This window comes from Zingiber officinale, chromosome 7B (assembly GCF_018446385.1).
Source record: "Zingiber officinale cultivar Zhangliang chromosome 7B, Zo_v1.1, whole genome shotgun sequence".
In the NCBI taxonomy this organism is placed as follows: Eukaryota; Viridiplantae; Streptophyta; class Magnoliopsida; order Zingiberales; family Zingiberaceae; genus Zingiber; species Zingiber officinale.
In genome coordinates, this window is record NC_055999.1 from 57,223,714 (window position 1) to 57,248,128 (window position 24,415).

General features: G+C 39.5%; 1 pseudogene; it reads left to right on the forward strand.

Annotated features, from left to right (window-relative positions):
- The first annotated feature begins 618 nt into the window (after positions 1-618).
- On the forward strand, positions 619-24,125 carry LOC122004355 (annotated as a pseudogene).
- Positions 24,126-24,415: the final 290 nt, after the last annotated feature.

A 24,415-nucleotide genomic window follows, 5' to 3' on the forward strand; every position in this document is an offset into this window, starting at 1 on the left:
TATACTGCTTGTTTGTGTGGTACAACTTATCTTGTTATTTGTTTCTTTCCAAACTATTGTCTACTACATGGAAGTTGGTACTTGTTCAAGCAAAGATTGGTAAATCCAGAGTTAGCATTCAATATGGCTATAAGTGAGCCAAGAATGAAAAATTGAAAGACTCTTACATTGTACGTAATATGAGGCAATTTGATAGAAATGCAATCTTAGCCATAGTTGCTTATACTGGTTATTTAGCTTGCATGCAATATATGACTCGACATGTGTCTCGTATTGAAAGACCAACTACCCAATCACAATGATGTAATGGAAATCAAGTGTGCCAAGAATTGATGGCTCAATTAGAAGCCCATTATAACTCACGCTCTGTAATATGCATGAATTATGATGCTTTCACTCGATTAGTTGCAATACTTCATGGAAGAGGACTTCTGAGGGATAATCAATACAGTTTTGTTGAGGAACAAGTTGCTAAGTTTCTACATATTTTAAGTGGTCAAGGATGTGTTCGATCAGAAAGTTTTTTCTTTCGTCGATCTACTGAGACCATTAGTCGTCATTTCCACAAAGTTCTTAGAGCTTTAATAACACTTCAAGATCAATTTTTAATCCAACCAAATGATTTTACTGTCTCACCACAAATACTCAACAGTGGAGGAAGATTCTATCCATGCTTTAAGGTATTTTTAAATATAAATATTGTTTTGGATTTATTTTTGTAATGTCACATGATAATGATCGTTGGATTTATTTTAGTCCCCTCTCTCTTTGCCAGGTCTAACTTTTAAAGACTGCAGTTCTTCGTCGGAAAGGGGCGATGCCGGGAGGCTCCTCCTCCTCTCTCGATCTCTTCCTTTCATCCCATTCACTTTCATCTCCGACATGGTTTACATCGAGCCCTGGGAGGCTGGGACGAGTTCGTGGATTGATCGTTACAGCTCTTCCGCGCTGATCCCCAATCCGTAAGCTCTTTCTCTTCCCTTTTCCCCCTACTTTTGCATACCTTTTGGACTGAACTGTTTGGAGTTGATTGGTCAGAAAGTCGAGGTATGTCATGAAGAACAGGCACTGCGATGGGAAGCTGGTCCCTAAGGTCACCGACAATTGTGAGGTATGCCACTGTCCTTGATGCTCTTTGCAATTATTTCACAATCTATAAATTGGTAACCGGAGAAGCCTTTCGTTTTTGAACCATTTTGATGCAATATGTTATGTTGTATACGGAGTATTCTAATTGTCAATAGGCCATACTTTTTCCGTTGTCATATTTATTATGCCTACAAGCGTAGAGGTTGCCCGCGAGGGAGGTGGCATAATCCACGTAATTGAGCATAATCATCCATGACTGGCCGCGCTTAACGGAAGAACGCTAATAAGCATGTGAAGCATGGGAACTTGTTCATGCATGAAAACTTAAGTATTTTAGATTGTTTAATGAAACATGCGACTTGGGATTCTAATTGTGCATGCATTTATTTTGTTTTGGGTTTCTAGATAGCTTGCATGAGGCATGCAACATTGGGACTCTAATTGTGCATGTACTTATCTTGTATTTTTCCTTGTTCACTCCCATTATAAGGGAGGGACATCTTAGTATGAAGCAACTTAGTTTTTGGTGAGATTGTGAGCTCTCTTAGTTCTTGAAAGAACTTGCTGAACTTATCGAGTCTACTCTCGTGGTGTTCAACCCATCGAAACTTATCACCCCTAGGTGTGGCGTTTCTTTCCTTCGTAGGTTTGGTTTGTGCCAATTCTTGGTTACGGGTCAAGGCTCACACTCTTGTCATTTGGTTCTTGGGGTTCTATCCACCTTTGTCTCGGGTTCCATCACATTTACTGGTGGGGTTCATATCATGTGGTATCAGAGCTTCGGTTCAAAGGCAAGTGCAAATCTATCTTTACTTGTTGTTCAACCAAAAGGAAAAAAAATTATGAAAAAAAAGAGCGCGCAACGAAAAGACAAAAAAAAAAAAAAGCGCAGAAAAAAAACTGCTTGTGCGAATCGAAGTAAATTGTCTTCAACAATCCCTTTCTTGTTTTCCCTACTCTCAAACTTCTACTCTTTCATTTTCTCTTAAAAAATTCTGTCTTTATAAGTTTCGGTGGTATCTTTTAAATTGCTACGTGATATTCTGATTTGTTCTAGAGTTTGCTTAAGAACTAAGAGACATCATCAATTGAGAGTTGTTGAACCCTGTGATAGTTTTGATGTGAACAACCAAGTTTAGGTTAGGTCCTGTTTGTCTGATCCCTGTGTCTAAGTGTACAGGAACTTAGGAGCGCAGGAAGTCGAGTCGAAGACGCAGCGAGCGAGAAGGACGGCACAGGAAGGGAGTCGACGGACTCGGTGCGTCCAAAGGACGAAAGAGCTGCGGAAGAGTACACCGGTGGGCATGAAGAACGTGCGCGACGTTCGAGGGACGTAAAGCCAGGACGGAAGACTGCTCGAGGAGAAGGTCGGGAACTGGGTTCGGGTGAGTCCTATTCCGGTTGGCCGAAATCACCCAAAGAAGCCGAACCAGAGCAAGTCAACTGAAAGTTGACTTGTCAATGGTTCGGTCGTCCGAACACCCTAATCGGTCGACCGAACCCCTTTGCATCAGAGCACAGCCGTTGGTGACACGTTAGCATCACATCAGCCAGCGGTGAAGTGATCGGTCGACCGAATCTCATGATCGGTCTACCGAACCCAAGTTTATCTAGAGACTCAGTCGAGCAATTTGATCAGGCCAACTCAGCTGGAGACCGTTAGCCGATCGGTCGACCGAATCCAAGCTCGATCCACAGAGACTGCACCTAGACGGAAGATTGGGCAGGTACAGCAGGTTCGGTCGACCGAACCTGGGGATCGGTCGACCGATCCCTCTCGAGTCAAAACTTGATCCCGAAGATCAGGTTAATTGATAAGCTTTAGAAGCCCTATATAAAGGGGGTCTCGGGTAGCTATCAAAAACAATGAAATCAAACTACAATTTCTGTACTTTCATTCTAGCAATAGTTCTGTGCTTCCAAGTGTGTAAAAGGTTTCTCCGCCTTCAGAGAAGGAGATCGTTCATAGCGCTTTATTACTGCCTTGGATTAACAACCTTCTTGGTTGTAACCAAGTAAATAGCTGAGTCCTTCTTCTCTGTTCATAGTTTAGTTTTGTTTAAATTTATAACTATTGCATTCATTTGAGTTTAAATTAGTTGAGGAGGGTATAGTTTTTATTTGCAGGCAATTCACCTCCCTTTTGTCGGTCCCCGCTGCACCAACAAGTGGTATCAGAGTCCAACAGCCTCAGAGGGACTAACCACCGTCTGAATCACAAAGATCAGAACAATGGCCGACGCAAACATTCATCCCCCGAAGTTCGACGGAGATTTCCTTACATGGAAACGAAAAATGGAGGTATTCTTTAAAACAGATTTTGACATTCTTATTACAATGAAGTATGATTTTGCAGCTCCAAAAGACAAAGAAGAAAACCAATGGACAAAGAAGGAGCAGGTTGATTTCGTCGCTAACGGAAAGGCTGAGTTCCACTTGCTCAGCGTACTTCCGCCCCAGGAAGTAAATCGAATCGGAAGCTACAACTCTGCAAAAGACCTCTGGGATAAATTCCTGGAGCTCCACGAGGGTACCTCGGAAGCAAAGCTAACGAGGCGCGACATCCTTCAGACACAACTAACGAACCTCCGGATGAACAATGGTGAGAAGGTCGCGCAACTCCAAACAAGGATTAAGGAGCTAATAACTCAATTAATCAATCTTGGAGAAGAAGTAACGAATCGGGATTCCATTCGATACGCACTCAACGCCTTCCCCAGAACTCCAGATTAGGTGTCCTTAGTAGATGCATATTATATCTCTAAGGACTTTGAGGTAAGTAGTTTAGAAAACTTATTTTCTACTTTCGAACTTCACGAGTCTCGACTTTCAGAGAAACCAGTAGAGAAGTCGAACCTCAACATTGCCCTACAAGCTGAAAAGGATGATCTCGACTCCGAAGCATCGATCGACGAAACGGAAGTGGCACTATTGGTAAGACGTTTCAGTAAATTTCTTAAAACTAATAAATTTAAATCGCAGTTGAGGAAGCATCAATACAACAGAAGGACAGTTCGATGCTATAATTGCAATGAGGAAGGGCACATCAAGGATGATTGTCCCAAACTGAAGAAAAAGAACAAGGAGAAACCTAAAAAACTGACGTCCTCTACACGCAAGAGCCTGAAGGCTACATGGGACGATTCTTCATCCTCCGAGTCAGAAGCCAAAGCTTTCTCGGGACTAGCACTGGTGGCCAATCATCTCCTTGAAGATGACTCGGACTCAAAGATGAGCATAGATGAAGGGGGAGGATCATCAGAAGAGGAAAGCTACGATGAAGGGGGAGCCTCACCAAGTAAGGTAAGTGAGGTACGTGCACTAAAACCTAAATAGTCATTTCAATTTATTATAGCTCTCTCTAAAGACTTAGCTAAATTAGAAAAACAAAATACTGAATTGAAATTGAACTTAGCAAAAGCATGCCCACTAGAAATGTATGATAGTTTAAAATTAGAAAATGAAAAATTAAAAGTTGAAATTGAGAAATTGATAAATCATGATGCATGCTTAAATAAATTTTCAAAATCAAAATTAAGAATTTATAGAAAATTAAATTGGTATATTAGAAAACATCAGGGACAACTTAGGAAAGTTCCCAGAAATTATGTTCCCCCTAAATTTTTGAGTAATCCAGTAGGAAGGAATCTATACTGGATTCCAAAATCCTTACTAAATTAAAACTATATAAGTTAGAGCTTAACAGCGAGTAAATTAAACAATTTCTTTATGAAGCTTTGTCTAAGAAAGTGGTTGTTGCTCCAATAACCAAGAAGGTCTAGTTCCTCGCCACGACCTGGAAGCCGAAATATCGAAATAAAATGTTTAATTAACTTTCTGATAAAAGCATTAAACTTAGAATTAAATAATACTTTGAAAAGTTTTTTTACATTTTATTAGCAATTCTCCAAAAAAAAAATTTTCTGAAATTTTGCTTAGAAAAATTATTTTTTAAAAAAATTTTCTAAAAGATTTTTTTAAATAATATTAAATTTTCCCTTAGGAAATTTTTCAAAATAAGTTAGAAAATTTTTTTTAACAAAATCTTGATGTTGCAATTACTTTAAATTGCAACATTATTTCTAAAATATTAGTTTAGTAATTTATTTAAATTACCATGTGTTTGTTTTTACCCTAACCTGAACTTGGGTTTATGCACATCAAAAATGGGGAGATTGTTGAACCCCGTGGTAGTTTTGATGTGAACAACCAAGTTTAGGTTAGGTCCTGTTTGTCTGATTCCTGCGTCTAAATGTGCAGGAACTTAGGAGCGCAGGAAGTCGGGCGGAAGACACAGCTAGCGAGAAGGACGACACAGGAAGGGAGCCGATGGGCTCGGTGCGTCCGAAGGACGAAAGAGCTGCGGAAGAGTACACCGGTGGGCGTGAAGAAAGTGCATGACGTTCGAGGGATTTAAAGCCGGGACGGAAGACTGCTCGAGGAGAAGGCCGGGAACTGGGTTCGGGTGAGCCCTATTCTGGTTGGCCGAAATCACCCAAAGAAGCTGAACCAGAGCAAGTCAACTGAAAGTTGACTTGTCAATGGTTCGGTCGACCAAACACCCTAATCGGTCGACTGAACCCCTTTGCATCAGAGCGCAGCCGTTGGTGACATGTCAGCATCACATCAGCCAGCGGTGAAGTGATCGGTCGACCGAACCTCATGATCGGTCGACCGAACCCAAGTTTATCTAGAGACTCAGTCGAGCAATTTGATCGGGCCAACTCAGCTGGAGACCGTTGGCCGATCGGCCGACCGAACATAAGGATCGGTCGACCGAATCCAAGCTCGATCCACAGAAACTGCACCTGGACGGAAGGTTGGGCAGGTACAGCAGATTCGGTCGACCGAACCTGGGGATCGGTTGACCGATCCCTCTCGAGTCAAAACCTGATCCCGAAGATCAGGTTAATTGATAAGCTTTAGAACCCCTATATAAAGGGGGTCTCGGGTAGCTATTAAAAACAATGAAATCGAACTACAATTTCTGTACTTTCATTCTAGCAATAGTTCTGTGCTTCCAAGTATGTAAAAGGCTTCTCCGCCTTCATAGAAGGAGATCGTTCATAGCACTTTATTACTGCCTTGGATTAACAACTTTCTTGGTTGTAACCAAGTAAATAGCTGAGTCCTTCTTCTCTGTTCATAGTTTAGTTTTGTTTAAATTTATAACTATTGCATTCATTTGAGTTTAAATTGGTTGAGGAGGGTATAACTTTTATTTGCAGGCAATTCACCCCCTCTTGTCGGTCCCCGCCGCACCAACAAGAGCTACCACCCAAACGTGAGTTGAGTGTTTGTGAGGTTTTTCTCTTATTTTGCAGCCATGTCCAACAACCAGGAGGATGGAGCAAATGAGGGGGCTAGGCCACTTCCAAACCTGCAATTGAAAGCATTGATGGGGGAGATGCAGCGGATGATGAGGGCGGAATTAGAATCTATCCATGAGAGGTTGGATCGGGTGGAGGATGGGACACCAAGAAGACATCAACAAGACCACATTACTAGACCACAACGAAGACATGTCCAAGGGATTGATGTCGAAGAAGATGAAGAGGTTATTGTGGAAGACTTTGATGAGCAAAACTACAATCGGAGCATGATTGGATATTAAGGAGAGAGAAATGGAACTAGAAGAAATAATGATTTAGGAGGGATTAAGATGAAGATTCCAACCTTCCAAGGGAGAAATAACCCAGAAGCTTACTTGGAATGGGAAACTAAGATGGAAATGGTATTTGACTGTCATGAATTCTCAGAGTTTAAAAAGGTAAAGTTAGCTGCCATTGAATTCCCTGATTACGCTATTGTTTGGTGGGATCAAGTGGTGATGACTCGGAGAAGGAATAGAGAGCAACATGTATCCACTTGGGAGGAGATGAAAGTACTCATGGGAAGGAGGTATGCACCCAGCCATTATTATAGAAGCTTATATCAGCGGCTTCAAAGGTTATCTCAAGGCTCCAAAAGTGTGGATGAATATTTCAAGGACATGGAGTTGTCCATGATCCGAGCTAAGATTGGGAAGCCACTATGGCCAAGTTTTTACATGGTTTAAACCCAAAAATTACTGATATTGTTGAATTGCAGCATTATGTTGAGCTATCGGACATGGTCCACCAAGCACAAAAAGTGGAAGAACAACTCAAGAGGAGAGGATTGGCTAGGAAGGGACAACCAATGACTACTCACGCCACATGGCAGACAACTCCAAGAAAGGAGGAACAACCTCAAAATAAGCCAAAGTTTGAACCCTTCAAGAAGCCCAAACCTACACCATCTACTACTCAAGGTAATCGCGAGCTCATTTCCTCCAAAACTCGTGATATCAAGTGTCTTAAATGTCAAGGGCATGGTCATATAGCTAGTCAATGTGTGAACAAAAGGGTGATGGTAATAAACGCCCAAGGTGAACTTGAGTCGGAAGATGAGGATGAAATAGTTGAAGAAGTGCCACAAAAAGAGGACAATGATGATGAACAACATGCTGTTATCGGAGATTTATTGGTGGCCCGACGAGTTCTCAATTTCCAAGCTAAGGAGGAGGAAGGTAATCAAAGGGAAAACTTGTTTCATATCCGTTGCTTTGTCAATAACAAAGTTTGCAGTGCCATTATTGATGGGAGGAGTTGCACTAATGTGGCAAGTACTTATTTGGTGGAGAAATTGTCACTACCAACTTGGAAACATCCGCGACCTTATCGCCTCTAGTGGCTAAATGATTGCGGAGAAATCAAGGTAACAAAACAAGTCTTGGTAGCAATTTCCATCGGCAAATATGAAGATGAGTTGTTGTGTGACGTGGTTCCCATGCATGCATGCCATCTATTGTTGGGGAGACCTTGGCAATTCAATCGAAAGGTAACACATGATGGCCTCACAAATAGGTATACTTTTACTATGAAGGGACATGCTTGTACCATTGACTCCAAGACAAGTTATGGAGGACTAGTTGAGATTACAAAAAGTAAATGAAAAGAAGAGAAAAAAAGAAATTGAGAGAAAAAAAATTGAGAAAAAAAGAAGTAGAGAAAAAGAGAAATGAGAGGAAAGAAGATGAGAGGAAAGAGACAAAAGGAGTGGGCAAGGAAAAAAAAGGAGAGAGAAAGAAAAATATTTTTTATGCAAAAAAAAAGTGAGATTAAACGAGCTTTGTTTTCAAATCAGCTGCCCCTTATCCTTTTGTATAAGGAGGCACTCCTGAGCACTAACAATCTTAACGATTCTTTGCCTAGTGTTATTGTTTCTCTCTTACAGGAATTCGAGGAGGTCTTTCCTGAAGAGGTTCCGCATGGTTTACCTCCCATTAGAGGAATTGAGTACCAAATTGACTTCATACCTGGTGCATCCATTCTGAATTGACCTGCCTATAGAAGCAATCCGGAGGAAGCAAAGGAACTTCAGAGGCAAGTTAATGAATTATTAGAAAAGGGGTATGTTCGAGAAAGCATGAGTCCTTACGTCGTGCCTGTGTTACTAGTTCCCAAGAAGGACGGAACATGGAGGATGTGTATGGATTGTCGAGCCATCAACAACATCACGGTAAAGTATCACCATCCAATTCCTAGGATTGATGATATACTTGATGAATTGCATGGTTCTTGTGTGTTCACAAAAATTGATCTTAGGAGTGGATATCATCAGATTAGGATGAATGAAGGTGATGAATGGAAAACTGGTTTTAAAACTAAGCATAGCTTATATGAATGGTTAGTAATGTCTTTTGGCTTAACTAATGCTCCTAGCACTTTTTGCGTTCGATGAACCATGTTTTGCATGCTTTCTTAGGAAAATTTGTAGTTGTGTATTTTGATGATATTTTGATTTTTAGCAGAAGCTTAGAAGAGCATGTTACACATTTAAGGTTAGTTTTGAGTGTGCTAAAAGAAGAAAAGCTTTTTGCTAACCTCGATAAATGCACCTTTTGTACTGAGAAAGTCGTGTTTCTTGGTTTTATTGTTAGTACTAAAGGTGTTGAGATGGACGAGGAAAAGGTGAAAGCAATCCAAGAGTGGCCAACACCGACAACAATTAGCCAAGTGAGGAGTTTCCATGGTTTAGCCAGCTTCTATCGACGGTTTGTTCGTGATTTTAGCAATATTGCAGCTCCTCTTACTAAAGTCATCAAGAAAATGAGTCATTCAAGTGGGGAGAGGAGCAAGAGAGGGCCTTCAACACTTTGAAAGAAAAGTTAAGTTCTGCTCCTTTACTAATTCTATCAGATTTTTCTAAAACCTTTGAAATCGAATGTGATGCTTTTGGTGTTGGTATAGGTGCTGTGCTAATGCAGGAAATGAGACTCATTGTTTATTTCAGTGAGAAGTTGAGTGGAGCCACTCTCAACTATCCCACATATGATAAGGAAATGTATGTATTGGTGAGAGCATTGGAGACATGGCAACATTACTTATGGCCAAAAGAATTCGTGATTCACACAAATTATCAATCTCTAAAGCATTTGAAGAGCCAACATAAGTTGAACCGACATCATGCTAAATGGGTAGAATTCATTGAGACATTTCCTTATGTGATCAAATACAAGCAAGGAAAGGAGAACGTAGTTGTTGATGCACTATCTCTAAGGTATGCTTTACTGTCCACTTTAGATACGAAGTTATTTGGATTTGAATATATCAAGGATTTATATACTAACGATACTAATTTTTCTGATGTGTTCAAAGCATGCGATAAGGTTGCATTTGGTAAGTTCTATAGGCATGATGAGTTTTTATTTCGTGAAAATAGATTATGTGTGCCTATGTGTTCGTTACGTGAATTATTCACTAGGGAAGCTCATGGTGGTGGATTGATGGGTCATTTTGGCGTTACTAAGACTTTAGGGATTTTACAGGATCATTTCTTTTGACCTCATATGAAACGTGACGTGGAAAGAATTTGTGAGAAGTGCATCACTTGCAAACAAGCTAAATCTAAATTGAAACCCCATAGCTTGTATATTCCTTTGCCTATACCTAGTGAACCTTGGACTGATATTTCAATGGACTTTATTTTGGGATTACCCCGGACCAAGAGGGGGAGAGATTCAATTTTTGTTGTGGTAGACAGATTCTCTAAAATGGCGCATTTCATTTCATGTCATAAAACCGATGATGCATCGCATATAGCTGAATTGTTCTTTAAAGAGGTTATTAGGTTGCATGGCATGCCTAGGACCATTGTCTCTGATAGGGATGCAAAATTTTTGAGTTATTTTTGGAAGACTTTGTGGGGGAAATTAGGAACTAAATTGTTGTTCTCTACTACTTGTCACCCCCAAACTGATGGCCAAACTGAAGTGGTCAATCGAACCTTGTCCTTTTTAATTCGTGCGGTCATTAACAAGAATTTGAGAATATGGGAAGATTGTCTACCTCATGTTGAATTTGCTTACAATAGGAGCATACATTCTGTGACTAAATTTTCTCCATTTGAAATTATTTATGGTTTCAATCCCTTGTCACCATTAGATTTGATTCCTTTAGCTATAAGTGAGCATATAAACTTAGATGGTAAGCAGAAGACTGAATTCGTAAAGAAGATTCATGAACAAGTACGACTGAATATTGAGAAAAGAACTCAGCAATACATGCAACAAGCTAACAAGGGACGCAAGAAAATTATGTTTGAACCAGGAGAATGGGTTTGGTTGCACCTTCGAAAGGAGCGATTTCTGGACAAACGTCGTTCTAAACTTCTACCTCGAGGGGATGGCCCATTTCAAGTATTAGAGCGCATCAATGATAATGCTTACAAACTTGAACTTCCAGATGAGTATGGCGTACATTTCACTTTTAATGTTGCTGACTTATCCCCGTTTGATGCAGTTGATGATTTGAGGACAAATCCTTTTCAAGAAGAGGAGAATGATGTATGCCCAAGGGCTGAAGATAGGAGAGATCAGTTATCACTTCCGGAAGGCTCAATTACAAGACTACGGGCAAAGCGTTTCAAGGAAGCACTAAATGGGCTAATCAAAAAACATTGGAAGGACTATGAGCAAGGAGAAACCAAGATAATCGCAACTGCTAGTCGTGGCCTAATCCACGTAATCGGGCATAACCATCCATGACTGGCCGCGCTTAACGGAAGAACGCTAATAAGCATGCGAAGCATGGGAACTCGTTCATGCATGAAGACTTAAGTATTTTAGATTGTTTAATGAAGCATGTGACTTGGGACTCTAATTGTGCATGCATTTATTTTGTTTTGAGTTTCTAGATAGCTTGCATGAGGCATGCAACATTGGGACTCTAATTGTGCATGTACTTATCTTGTATTTTTCCTTGTTCACTCCCATTATATAAGGGAGGGACATCGTAATATGAAGCAACTTAGTTTTTGGTGAGATTGTGAGCTCTCTTAGTTCTTGAAAGAACTTGTTGAGCTTATCGAGTCTACTCTCGTGGCGTTCAACCCATCGAAACTTATCACCCCTAGGTGTGGCATTTCTTTCCTTCGTAGGTTTGGTTCGTGTCAATTCTTGGTTACGAGTCAAGGCCCACACTCTTGTCATTTAGTTCTTGGGGTTCTATCCACCTATGTCTCGGGTTCCATCACATTTGCTGGTGGGGTTCGTATCACCTAAGGTCACCAACAATCGTGAGGTATGCCACTGTCCTTGATGCTCTTTGCAATTATTTCACAATCAATAAACCGGTAACCAGAGAAGCCTTTCGTTTTTGAACCATTTTAATGCAATATGTTAGGTTGTATACAAAGTATTCTAATTGTCAATAGGCCATACTTTTTTCGTTGTCATATTTGTTATGCCTACAAGCGTAGAGGTTGCCCGCGAGCAGGGGTGTAGCTAGGATTTTGAAATAGGGGGGGCTGGAAAATTAAATCTTAAACTAGAAGTCACTATATCATTTTCAACATAATATAAAAATTTAAGTGCAAAACACGCATTTCTCCATAAAATTATCAAATCTAGATAAATGTTTGCCAAAAGTTCAAGCGTCAATAATAATATAAAATGCATAAACAAAAAAGTACAATTTTTGCCATAAGAGATGTAACTTCAATAAAATACTATTTTAGTTGCAACCTTCTATTTTTCAAGAGATCAAACCTATCAATTATATACTCTATATCAATTTCACGAGCTATCTCTTTCTCAATATACAAGATCATTGCATTGTTCAAATATTCTTGCTCCATTTTGTTGCAAAGTGGTGTTTTGAGAAGTTTCATCCCTGAAAATGCTCGTTCTGTTGTAGCCGTTGAAACCGGAAGAGTTAAGACCAGACGAATCAACTTATCAATAACAAAATAAATTCTTGACTTCTTTGTTTCAACCAGCAGTCGACATAATTTAGGAAGAGAATCGACATCTTTAAACCTCGGGTCCTCAAATACATTGAGCTTGTAATGATCCAATTGAGTCTTCAAATGTTTCATGTCATCTTTGGAAAAATCACTTGGATAAAATTTCTCAATTAAGGAATAAATTGCACTTTCAGAGAATGATTTGAAATCATCACTTGGATTCAAGGCTTCACATAGAGTAAGAAGCTCTATTGATTCCTCAGTAAATCTTGTATTCAACTCCATCAACTGTTTGTCAATAACAACATTAAATACATGAAAATGATAGAATTCCTCCACTGTAAACTGATTTTTCTGCTGACAAGAATGCTTAGTACCTTCAATATAACGATCAGTCAAATCAGGCACTACAATATCATGAGTATCACAAAAATTATTCACACTCCATAGAAAATCATCCCATTCATCATCTCGCATTTTCTGGAAAAGCAATTTTGTAGTAGCGACTAAACTCATTGCATTCAAAATGTCTTGATTTTTTCGTTGCAATGCTTGGCACAACATATCAGATGTTTCTAAAACTCTATGCATCAACAATAACATAAACACAAAATCAAATGTCATCATCACTTTAAGCAAACCTTTAGCCTCCGCACGAATACCAAAGGTCAACTTCCCTCCTATGAGATCTTCTAGAAGTGTACAAATTAAACCAAATAATTCAATAACTCGAATAATAGAAGTGTAATTTGAACTCCAACGAGTAGATGCGGGTCGTTGCAAAGTACTAGCTTGATTGACTCCGGTACCAGTCCCAAGTTCTCCAGATTTTATCAAATCAATGATTTCATTTCCTCGAATTGATTTCAATTCAGAATGTCGCTTTGAAGAAGAACCAACAAAATTGACAATTGAACTCAATTTGGAAAAAAAATAGCCATACATCTGATACTTCTTTAGCTGCTGCAACTAAAGTAAGTTGCAGTCGATGAGCAAAACAATGAATATAATATGCAAACGGACAATCTTTGAGGAATAGTGCTTGTAATCCATTCCATTCTCCCCGCATCTAGCACCATCATATCCTTGACCTCGCATATTTTCAATCAAAAGCTTATGTTGTGTCAAGATGTTACATATATGTGTTTTCAAAGTCAAAGCATTAGTGCATCAACACCAACAAGTTCAAAAAATCTCTCTCTAACAAACCCATCACAATCTACATACCGCAAAACAATAGTCATTTGTGATCTATGAGATTCATCAACTGTTTCATCAACAAGAATACAAAATTTAGCATCCCCCACTTCATCACGGATTTTAATTCGCACAAGATCAGCAATAATTTTTAGTATCTCCTGTTGAATTGATGGTGATATATACTTGGCATTTTTAGCAGCTCTATCTAATATAATATCACCAATTTCTTTACACAATTCTCCTTGAAATTTGACCAATTCAATAAAATTTCCATGGTTATGAGAATCGACGGTTTCATCATGTCCTCTAAATGCACACCTTTGCAATGCTAGTCACCTCACAGCTCTAATTGATGTCTTTAGAAGCAATCTATTTTGTTTAATAATATTTTCGGATTGTATATTCATCCTTCTATCAATATGTTGAGTTACATTTTTCAAGCCCTCCCATTTTTGCATAGCAGTACTATGTAGTGAATTGCAATCCCCTTCATGTCTTTTCAATGGGCATGTTTTGCAATCCACTCTTTTCCAATTCTTGAATCCTTCAATTGTAAATTTTGTATGATGTGATGAAGGAATATCAAAAAGATAACATGGAAAACAAAATGCACTTTCCTTTACTTTAGAAAACTCGAGCCATGGAAACTTTACGAACCAAGAAGACTGGAAATTGCGCTTTTGATGTTTAAAATCAACAAGTGGATATTCATAAATTGGTTGATACGGTCCCATGCCAACATATTCTCTCTGAACCTCGTCTTGTTTATCACGTAGATATTCCCAAATTGCAATTCGTTTCCCAGGGTCTCTCTCATAATATGTATTAGTTCCTTTTAACAGATCAAGAGCAACTTCATTGTCAAGTTTGAGTTTTTTTGTTTCTGATGTTGATCTTGAACTTGACTAAGGAGGATTATCTGTAGTATTTGAATTTTTTGATAATTGCTCATTGTTTTTTTGAATGAAATAATCCGTGATACTTTTTTTTGACATTTTGATTCACCTATAAATAGACAATTTCTAACTCATCATTTATTTCACATATAAACATAATATTAATGATAAAAAATCAAAAGGATTTAATAAAAGATGCATTTATAAATTCTAAATTATGATTTTGATTTATGAAGCAATATTTACTACTAGAACAAATTAAAGTTTCAAATCTTACAAACACAAATTGTAAAAAAGCAATATAAATTTTAATCACAAATTCACAACCAAAATATGGAATATTAATTATCAAATACCATAGTTAATAATAAAAATCAGTAAATGAATCCATTCAAAGAATTAACTCACCGAATGACTCCAATAAATTAGTGTAGGGTTGTAAGCTGCAAAGATGAGTGAGACGATAAGATGAATCAACTCACGGTCAAGGCAGAGAGCATCAACAAATAACAGCGCAACAGCCGCACGATGGAGTTTCAAAAGAGGAGGTGTGTCGACGTATCGCCTTTGTTGCTTTGCAGATCCTCTTGCTGTTCGGCAGGAGCAAGCGCTGTTGCAGAGGCAAAGCTCGGTGATGAAGGAGGAGGAGGAGGAGGAGGAGGAGGAGGGAGGGAGGGAGGGAGGAGGAAAATAAGAAGAAAATTAGTGAACGATTGAATTTTTTTTTACCTCTTTGGCTCTTTCTGCTCTTCTCGGCTTCTCACTTTTTGTCGTCCTTTCTTTTTTCGTTATCTTGATTTGCTTTGGGAGAAAAGAATGACAATAGGATTTTAGTAGTGCCGATTTATTTTCAGAGAAGGGAATTGTAATATACTAATATATATACCTATATTATATATATATAATAATATAAAGCAACCTATGGGTCTTGGCTGGGCTTGAGCCCAGCCAAACCCCTACTTAAAATACGCCCCTGCCCGCGAGGGAGGTGGATATCGGTGCCTCAGCTAAATAACCGAGCTAGAGAGACGAGAGACAGCGAGGGGGAGAGATTAAGAAGAAAATAACTTTATTGACTTTTCTATCATATCACTAAGGAGCGCTTCCCCCTCCTTTTATAGTTTTTTCAATAACTTATTTAATTCACTTACAATTTATTGGCTAACTAATTCTCTGAAGAAAGAAAAGAGAAACACAGAGCAGTGCCTTCACAAAAATAAACTTGCAGTGAATTGATTTCTACGTACATCTGTGATGTATTTATACACAAAAGTTGATAAGAATTAATACTACGAGATGCAACAAAATAGGAAACGAAATAGGAAAGATCCATACAAATAGGGAAGACTGAGTAAAAGAATTATCAAAAAAACGACGTGGGGATAAGGCTTATTATATCAGGATTATTTTCTCACATTACTCCCCCTAATCCTGACATGGTTGTAAATCACGGACGCCGAGTAATTGTCGCATCGCAGCTAACTTCACTCCTGACAATGCTTTAGTTAATACATCGGCTCGCTGTTCTCCGGTATTAACGAACTCAACCTCAATCTGTCCCTTTTCAACACATTCTCTGATAAAATGAAATTTTGTATCTATATGTTTGCTTCGACCATGGAATACCGGATTCTTCATGAGAGCTATGGCAGATTTATTATCAACAAATAATGTTACCGGCTTCGGCTCTACACCGGTTAATTCGCTTGCAAGGCTCTTTAACCATAAAGCATGACAGGCTGCAGTTGTGGCTGCCATGAACTCTGCCTCACAAGATGAAAGTGCCACTGTCTTCTGCTTCTGTGAATTCCAAGACACCAAGCTTTCATTAAGATAGAAAGCCATTCCACTTGTACTTTTCCTTCCATCAAGATCACCAGCTAAATCACTATCCGAGTAGCCGAATATACAAAATTCCTGAGGTCCTTTTATGTAAACAAGCCCAAAATGGATTGTACCTTTCAAATACCTGAGAATTTGTTTGACCACCTTGTGGTGCATAATTGTGGGTCTCTCCATGTATCTGCTCGCCATTCCGACAGAATATGACAGGTCCGGCCGTGTATGTAACAAATATCTCAGGCAACCAATGAGGCGCCTATACTCCGTGGCGTCAATTGGAGTCCCTTCCAAGTCTTTATGCAGCTGTGTCTTGGGTTCCATTGGATGCTTTGTGGCGTTGCAATCTGCCATCTTGAAATGAGATAGAATTTTCTTGGCATAAGCTGATTGTCTAAGTAAAATCCGATTCTTCTGTTGTTCCACTTCAATCCCTAAGTAGTAGGAGAGAAGACCCAAATCACTCATATCAAATTCTGCCATCATTTGTTGTTTGAACTTGTTGATGTTTTCTGTGCTACTTCCTGTCACGATGAGATCATCGACATATACTCCAACAAGTATACTTACTTCTCCTTTACGCCTTGTATATACTGCATGTTCTTGCGTACATTTTTTGAAGCCAAGCTCTTCTAGACTCCTGTTCAGTCGTATGTTCCAGGCTCGTGGAGCTTGCCGCAGTCCATAGAGAGCTTTGGACAATCTGTACACCTTATCTTTCTGATTTGGTACTTCAAATCCTTCCGGTTGATTGACATATATTTCTTCTTCTAACTCTCCATTGAGAAATGCTGACTTCACATCTAGATGGTGTACCTCCCAGCTTTGATTTGCTGCAAGCGCAAGAATTACTCGAACAGTATCAAGTCTAGCGACAGGTGCAAATACCTCTTCAAAGTCGATGCCGTGTCTTTGTACATAGCCTTTCGCCACTAACCTTGCTTTATGCTTAATGACTTTCCCATCTGCATCTTTCTTCAGTTTGAACACCCACTTTAGGCCGATAGGTTTGTGGCCTAATGGGAGTTCAGTTAGGGTCCAAGTCTTGTTCATCTTGATAGACTTCAGTTCCTCCTCCATTGCTTTGTACCAGCAAGCCTCGGTTGCAGCCTCTTGGTAACATGTCGGCTCTTCAGACATCACCATCATCACCTCTTCATTAATACCAACAATTTCCTCAGTGTTGGCGTAGATATCGGCAAGGGATCTATAACGGACTGGTCCTTCATAAGACTCGGGTGTATTTGATTCCGAAGATGAGGTAGCTGCATAGGCGTTCGATGATGGTGTAGATGGACTTGATACACTTGTCATGGGCACCACGGCTTCTGATGGTGGTGTGACATCTTCCACTCCTGCCTCAGTATCTGCTGCAACAATCGGCTCATCGGAATAGGATGCATCCAACATAATAAACTCCGGCAAGTTTTCTTCATTGTTAGCACCTGCATTCCATGTCCATTCACAATTTTCTTGAAATATGGCATCTCTACTTACTTGTAGCTTGCCACGCTTTGGATCAAATAGCCGATGAGCTTTGCAGCCTTCCTCGACACCCAAGTATACCATGGGTGAACTTCTGTCGTCGAGCTTCTTAAGGTGAGGGGTTGTGTTTTTCACATATGCAACACAACCGAACACCCTCAAGTGGGAGAGATGTGGCTTTCTCCCCATCCAAGCTTCAAATGGAGTACGCTCTCCTAGCGCCTTAGTTGGGAGACGGTTTAGTAGATAGACAGCATGCCTAACCGCCTCTCCCCAGAACCTTGCCGGCATATGCGTACCCTTGAGAAGAGATCTTGCCATGGCCATAACGGTGCGATTACGGCGCTCCACAACACCATTCTGTTGGGGTGTGTAGGGAGCCGTGAGGTGTCGCTCGATTCCTTCATTTCCACAAAAACGAGTGAACTCCGTGGATAGAAACTCGCCGCCTCGGTCTGTTCGAAGTGTTCTGATCTTGTACCCAGTCTTGTTCTCCGTCAAGACTTTGAACTTCTTGAATGCTTGGAATGCATCATTCTTTGCTGCCAATAGAAACACCCACATCCACCTTGTGAAATCATCAACAATCAAAAATAAATACTTGTTACCGGCGAGTGTACATGGTGAGATTGGCCCGCAAATATCAGCATGGAGGAGTTCTAACGGCTTCTCTGCTCTAAAGTTTGCTTGGTACGGGAATGATGACCTTGCATGCTTGGCCATCACACACACTTCGCAAAGCTTGTTTGGCTGGGGCAATAGTGGCACACCAACTGCCAAATTCTTCTCCCCCAAACGCTTCAAGTCCTGGAAATTGACATGTCCGAGTCTTGCATGCCATAACCAGGTTGGGTCTTCTAAGCTTGCTATGAGACAGACTTGCTTGAATGTCTTCAAGGTTATCTTGTACAAGCGATTTTGTGTTCGCTTTACCTGTATCAAGAGCTTCCCGCTCCTATCAATCACCTTCATGGTATCTCCTTCCATGTGCACCTCGTTCCCAATTTCTGTCAATTGACCAAGACTTATGATATTACTACAAAGTTTCGGAATGTAGTATACCTCGTGGATAGCCTTCTGATCACCGTTCTTGCATTCGAACACAACCGTCCCCTTGCCCATGATCTCAATGGTTGATCCATCGCCAAACCTCACCCTCCCGGTGATGGTTTCATCTAGTTCTTGAAACTTCTCACGATGGCCAGTCATGTGGTTGCTGGCACCGTTGTCAAGATACCAGACGTCTTGATCTTCTTCTTTCTTAGCGTTGCGATACATCTCTGGTAGAAGTCGTTCTTCGTTGAGCAGAATGATATCTTGCCGCTCATGCCTAGTGTGAGACTCCTCGTGGTACACTGTCATCATCAGTGTTGGTTCTTCATCGGCGACGCAAGTGAGGTGAGCCTCATCTCTATGAGGCTTGCTGTAGCATTCAGATGCATAGTGCCCCATTTTCTCACAATTGAAACATTTTATATGTTTCTTGTCCCGAGTGCCACTGTTGTTGCTGCTAGTGCCTCCTGCACTGTCTTGGCGCTGCGTACCACGGCCACGTCCGCGCCCTCGCCCACGTCCACGCCAATTGCCACGATTGGGATTGCTGGATCCACGCCCCTTGCCTCTTGATGAAGTGTCCACATTGCTCCCTTTCTGTCGCATTTGCCATTCGGCATGAGTAAGTAGGAGCTCACCTTCAGTGTTGTTGGTGTTGCCATGTAATCGTAGTGTTCGTTCCTCGTACGCCTTCAGTCGCCCTATAGCCTCCTCAAAAGGCATAGTCTCAAGGTCGTGGAACTGCTCAATACCGGCAACAATAGGGAAGAATTTATCAGGGACAGAATCGAGCAACTTCTTTACCAGAGAGGAATCTTCAAGTGTGGCACCAAGGGTGGAGAACTTGCTGCTCAAGGCGCTGAGTTTGCCAGCAAACTCATCAATCGTCTCGGTCTCCTTCATCCGGAGGGCGTCAAACTCGCTCTTCAATGTTTGTACGCGTGCCTTCTTCACCCGATCACTACCAAGATACCTCGTCTTGAGGCTATCCCAGACTTCCTTCGCCGTCTTCTTATTTGCGATCTGGAGAAGGATGTCTTCGGGGACACACTGCAAGATATATGCACGTGCCTTTTTGTCCTTCTTTGCATCTACCTGGGCTCCTTCTGCTGGCTCCACCGTCTCCCAGACTCCCTGGGCATCTAGAATCGCCTCTGTCTTTATCGCCCACACAGTGTAATTGTGAGGGTTTAGCATCGGATAAGGAAATGGCACTCCGCCGTTCTCCTTCGCAGCAGCTTGTGGGATACCCGACATTTTTTGTAGAATCGTGGATTCAAGGCTCTGATACCAATTGTTGGCTCAGAATCAATGATTCGCACACACGCACAAAGCAAAGAAGAAAGAAAAGAGAAACACAGAGCAGTGCCTTCACAAAAATAAACTTGCAGTGAATTGATTTCTACGTACATCTGTGATGTATTTATACACAAAAGTTGATAAGAATTAATACTACGAGATGCAACAAAATAGGAAACGAAATAGGAAAGATCCATACAAATAGGGAAGACTGAGTAAAAGAATTATCAAAAAAACGACGTGGGGATAAGGCTTATTATATCAGAATTATTTTCTCACACTTTTCTATCATATCACTAAGGAGCGCTTCCCCCTCCTTTTATAGTTTTTTCAATAACTTATTTAATTCACTTACAATTTATTGGCTAACTAATTCTCTTTATGTTTTGCTAACTAATTTATATTGCTTTGTCGAGTTGATTATTTATAGATTGGTTCCCTTGATCTTTTCTTCTACTTAGCCTGAGTCCTTCCTTATCTTGCAGTAGGTGGACCCTTGGACAAACACGAATCCCTTGAAGTAGTTTTCTATTACCCACCAAAAATTTGTGCTCCTCATCTTGTTCTAACTTTAGTTTGGTGGATAATTGTTTTAGTTAAGTGTGCTTCTTAAGTCAATGAGGACAGACCGATGCAAGGTGTGAGCAAATGGTAGCTAACACTTGCATTTTCTGATAATGAGGACCCTGTTGGATGTTTAACTTCGTTTGGACAGTATGCCTTCATATCTATTTGTATGTGTGGTGAAAACTTGAGGTGAGAATGTGTTCATCTTATCCAGGGAAGTCGAACTTCAAGCTTGATGTTGAACTTTGTGCTCTAGTCCCTATAGATTTGCATTATCCTCCTCCCCCACTGAGAATTTATTTTCAAGTAAGTTGTTAGCATTTTCCAAATAAACAATAACATCTTCAAGGAGGATAATATTTTCATTATTTTCTTCCTTAGAATTCTCTTACAATGAATGAGGAAAAGATCTATTTTGATTTATTTTTCTTTTAGTGCTTGAGAAATTAAGCCTCGTCTATAATTCTTTTTCTTTTTATCGACCGTTCTAATGAATAACAAAAACTCTAGACTTATCATGGGACTAGGATGATGTCCATATTTTTTCAGTAGTCATGGGGCATAGAAATGATAATCTCGAGGATGAATCAACAGAAGTGCAGCCTGTGACATAGTATACAATGACGGAGGCTTGAATGTCTCCTAGTAAATTAGTAGATCCCCAAAATTTTAAAGATTACAATCGCCTGTCTAATATATTGAATTTGTAACAGATTGGGATTGTGCAAATTCGTGTTAATTATCATCATTTGCATGCCTTGTGACTATCAGAGAATGTAGACATCATCCTTACCCCTATAACAATCTAATTCTCACCCTATAATAGGCTATGACATTGTCTTCTTTATTAAAAGACAACCAACAAGAAAGAAAGAGAATAAATCAAGATTGAATTTCACAAGCACTAAAGCAAAAGCAAAGTGCATGGTGTTATTGTTATTCCTTACTTGTTGGGAAGATACTCTGAAGATGTTGAGAGTTCACTTGAAGTTGAGGCCTTGGTGGGGGGAAATAAAAAAAAATACTAACAAATTAAGCTTTAAAAGTTTTGAGATTTTATTTAGTTTATTTGGTAGATCATCTTATTTAGGAAAATAAGTTATTTAAGATGGGATTTAAATTGAAAATTGTCTTATTAGGAGTGTGGAATAGTTTTTTTGGTAGAAGTTTAATTTAATTTGGTTCATTTCCTAATTTATTATTAGATTTACTTAAGACATTGTGTTTTTTTAGGTACAAGATTATTCTTTTTCCTTGTTTTTAGTTTATTTCTAATTTTGTTTGACTTAGAGCCTTTAGAAGGAACTCATTTTTTCTCATGTAAATCAAATTTTGGCTATTGGTATTTTCTTTGTAAGATTTGCTCTCTTGGTGAGTTTGTTTATTTCTGTTTGTGATTTTTTCCCCATGTCTATCGTCAATTTCGTTCCAATTCTGTGTAGGTTCTGGTTTATTTTTTGTGTTGCTTCACCTTTAATGGGAGGGCAGCATAGTACTATTCATTAAGTAAACAAATGGAAGTTGAAAGTAGGACCGTAAACGAGCCGAGCTTGAGCCAGCCTTGTCTCGAGCTCGGCTCGACTCGTTTTATGTTAGCTCGGCTTGAGCTCAAGCTTGATCAAACTTGTAAATTTGAGCTTGAGCTCGGCTTGATCATTTAATCCAAGGTTCGAGCTCGACTCAAAAAGCATGAATTAAAATCAAGCTTTCGAGCTCGAACTCGAGCCAGAGTCATAACTTGAGCCAATATTACAGGAGCTCGAAAAATAATATAGTATATATATATATATAGAGCTGGGCTCGAAAAAACTCAACAAGCCATCGAGCCGGTATACAGGAGCTCAAACTCGGCTTGAATATTAAACAAGTCAGCTCGAGCTCAGTCAAAATCAAGCTTGAGCTGAGCGGCTCACGAACGGCTCACGAGCAACTTGACTCGTTTGCACCCTAGATGAGTAATAAAAGAAACTGGACAGATACATGATCCAATCATTGGATGAAGTGATACAAGAGCTATTATAAACAAAATAATATGTATGTATCTGAGCTAATTGCATTATATAAAGTAGTATTTTCTGTCATTTGCAATGATGACCTATTGTTGAAAGTTTTGTAATGGAAATACAGGAAGGTGATCAAAGTGAAGCCTAGCTATATCAATACGAGTTTACTACAAGAATTAGGTTCAAATTGAAATTATCATTAACTTCCTCGACTGAGTTCAGCTAAACCAACTGACATCAGAGGAGACAATTCAACTGAGGGCTTAATACTAGTCAGTTGCAAGTTTTGAAAATTTTGACTTTTATTAGATGGCTTAGAATTCAGATGTGATGTGAATTCTATTAGTATTACGGAACTGATAATAGGAAATTTGATTGTGATGCTATCTTTCTGTGTTTTGTGTTTTTGCAACTATTTGATAAGTGAAAAAAAATTAGGTATGTTTTTGTATTTTGTTTTTCTTTACAACCACAATAATAAACAAAGTCACCTTTAGTTGACTAAGTGAGGTTGGCTATATGGATCTTCTTACGTTATTTTATTGGACTCGATCACCTGAATTTTATCATGTTTTATTAATTTTAACCAAGCTTTTTTTTGTCACACTCTTCCCCTATCAATGTGCATATTTGTTAGTCTCATATCGTCTAACTGGGGCATTTATTAGACTCTTAAGTCCGTGTGTGTACCATCTTGAATGCATCTCTCAAAATTCTCTCAATAGACTCAACTCTAACTTTCTCTTGAATGATTATTATTACTATTATTTTTTTTTGGTTTTTCTTTAAGTTACAATATACTTTGGTTACTATGTTTTCTCATATAGATTATAGCTATCATTTTTCTTTTCAATAAGTAGCAATTGTTTGCTGTTAGCCTAGTGTATAGATCACCGAGTTTGGTGCACCTTATTGTATAATTATAGTGAGCTCTAATCATTGTAACATTAAATTTATCATAACAAAGATCTGCAGTATGTTTAAATATGGATGCATAATATTCTTTGCTTTCTTTATTTAATTGGTATGTCTAGAGTTTTTGATCCCCATGCTCCTGATAAATAACTAGTCGATATATCTTGGTGTATCAATGGTGAATTATCCAAATCTGTGAGATAGCCAGGCTACGATGTGGTACCACTTATTGATATGCAAGGCGATGTTTGCAGTGCCTGAAGTTTAAAACAGACCAGGCCCAGGATGCCAAAAAAATGGAGAAGCTCAACATCTTCTTCACTCTGATGGTTCGCAGCCGTGATGGTACGGGCAATTATCTTTCCTGTTTAGCTTAACTGCCCTAGGCCACATCCATTGATTTTTCTGACTTGTGATCTACTTTGTTTCGACAACTGACATCTCTGAAGCGCCAAGTAAAGAACAGATGGAACAGCAAGCTTCCAAGAAGGGAAGGGGAAGACGACAATAAGCATTTAGAAGCCTCTCGTGTAATTGTTGCAGCAAAAGAATTTTTGATTGACATCGATGATCTGTTCCTTTTATTGCTACAAAAATGAATAGCCAAACTTATAGTAAAGACAGTTTCAAATATGCTAATCGGCTTCACTGTGATGTTTATCGGTGCACATGCAGTTCAATTGTTATGATTTCCTTAAAGACCCTGCATGATCTTCTCTTGTTCTCAGCCTATTCTTCCAAGAAGTGGAGGAAGGATCTTACATTGCCATAGCGAGAATGTATTTCTTCTTCTTTGCACCC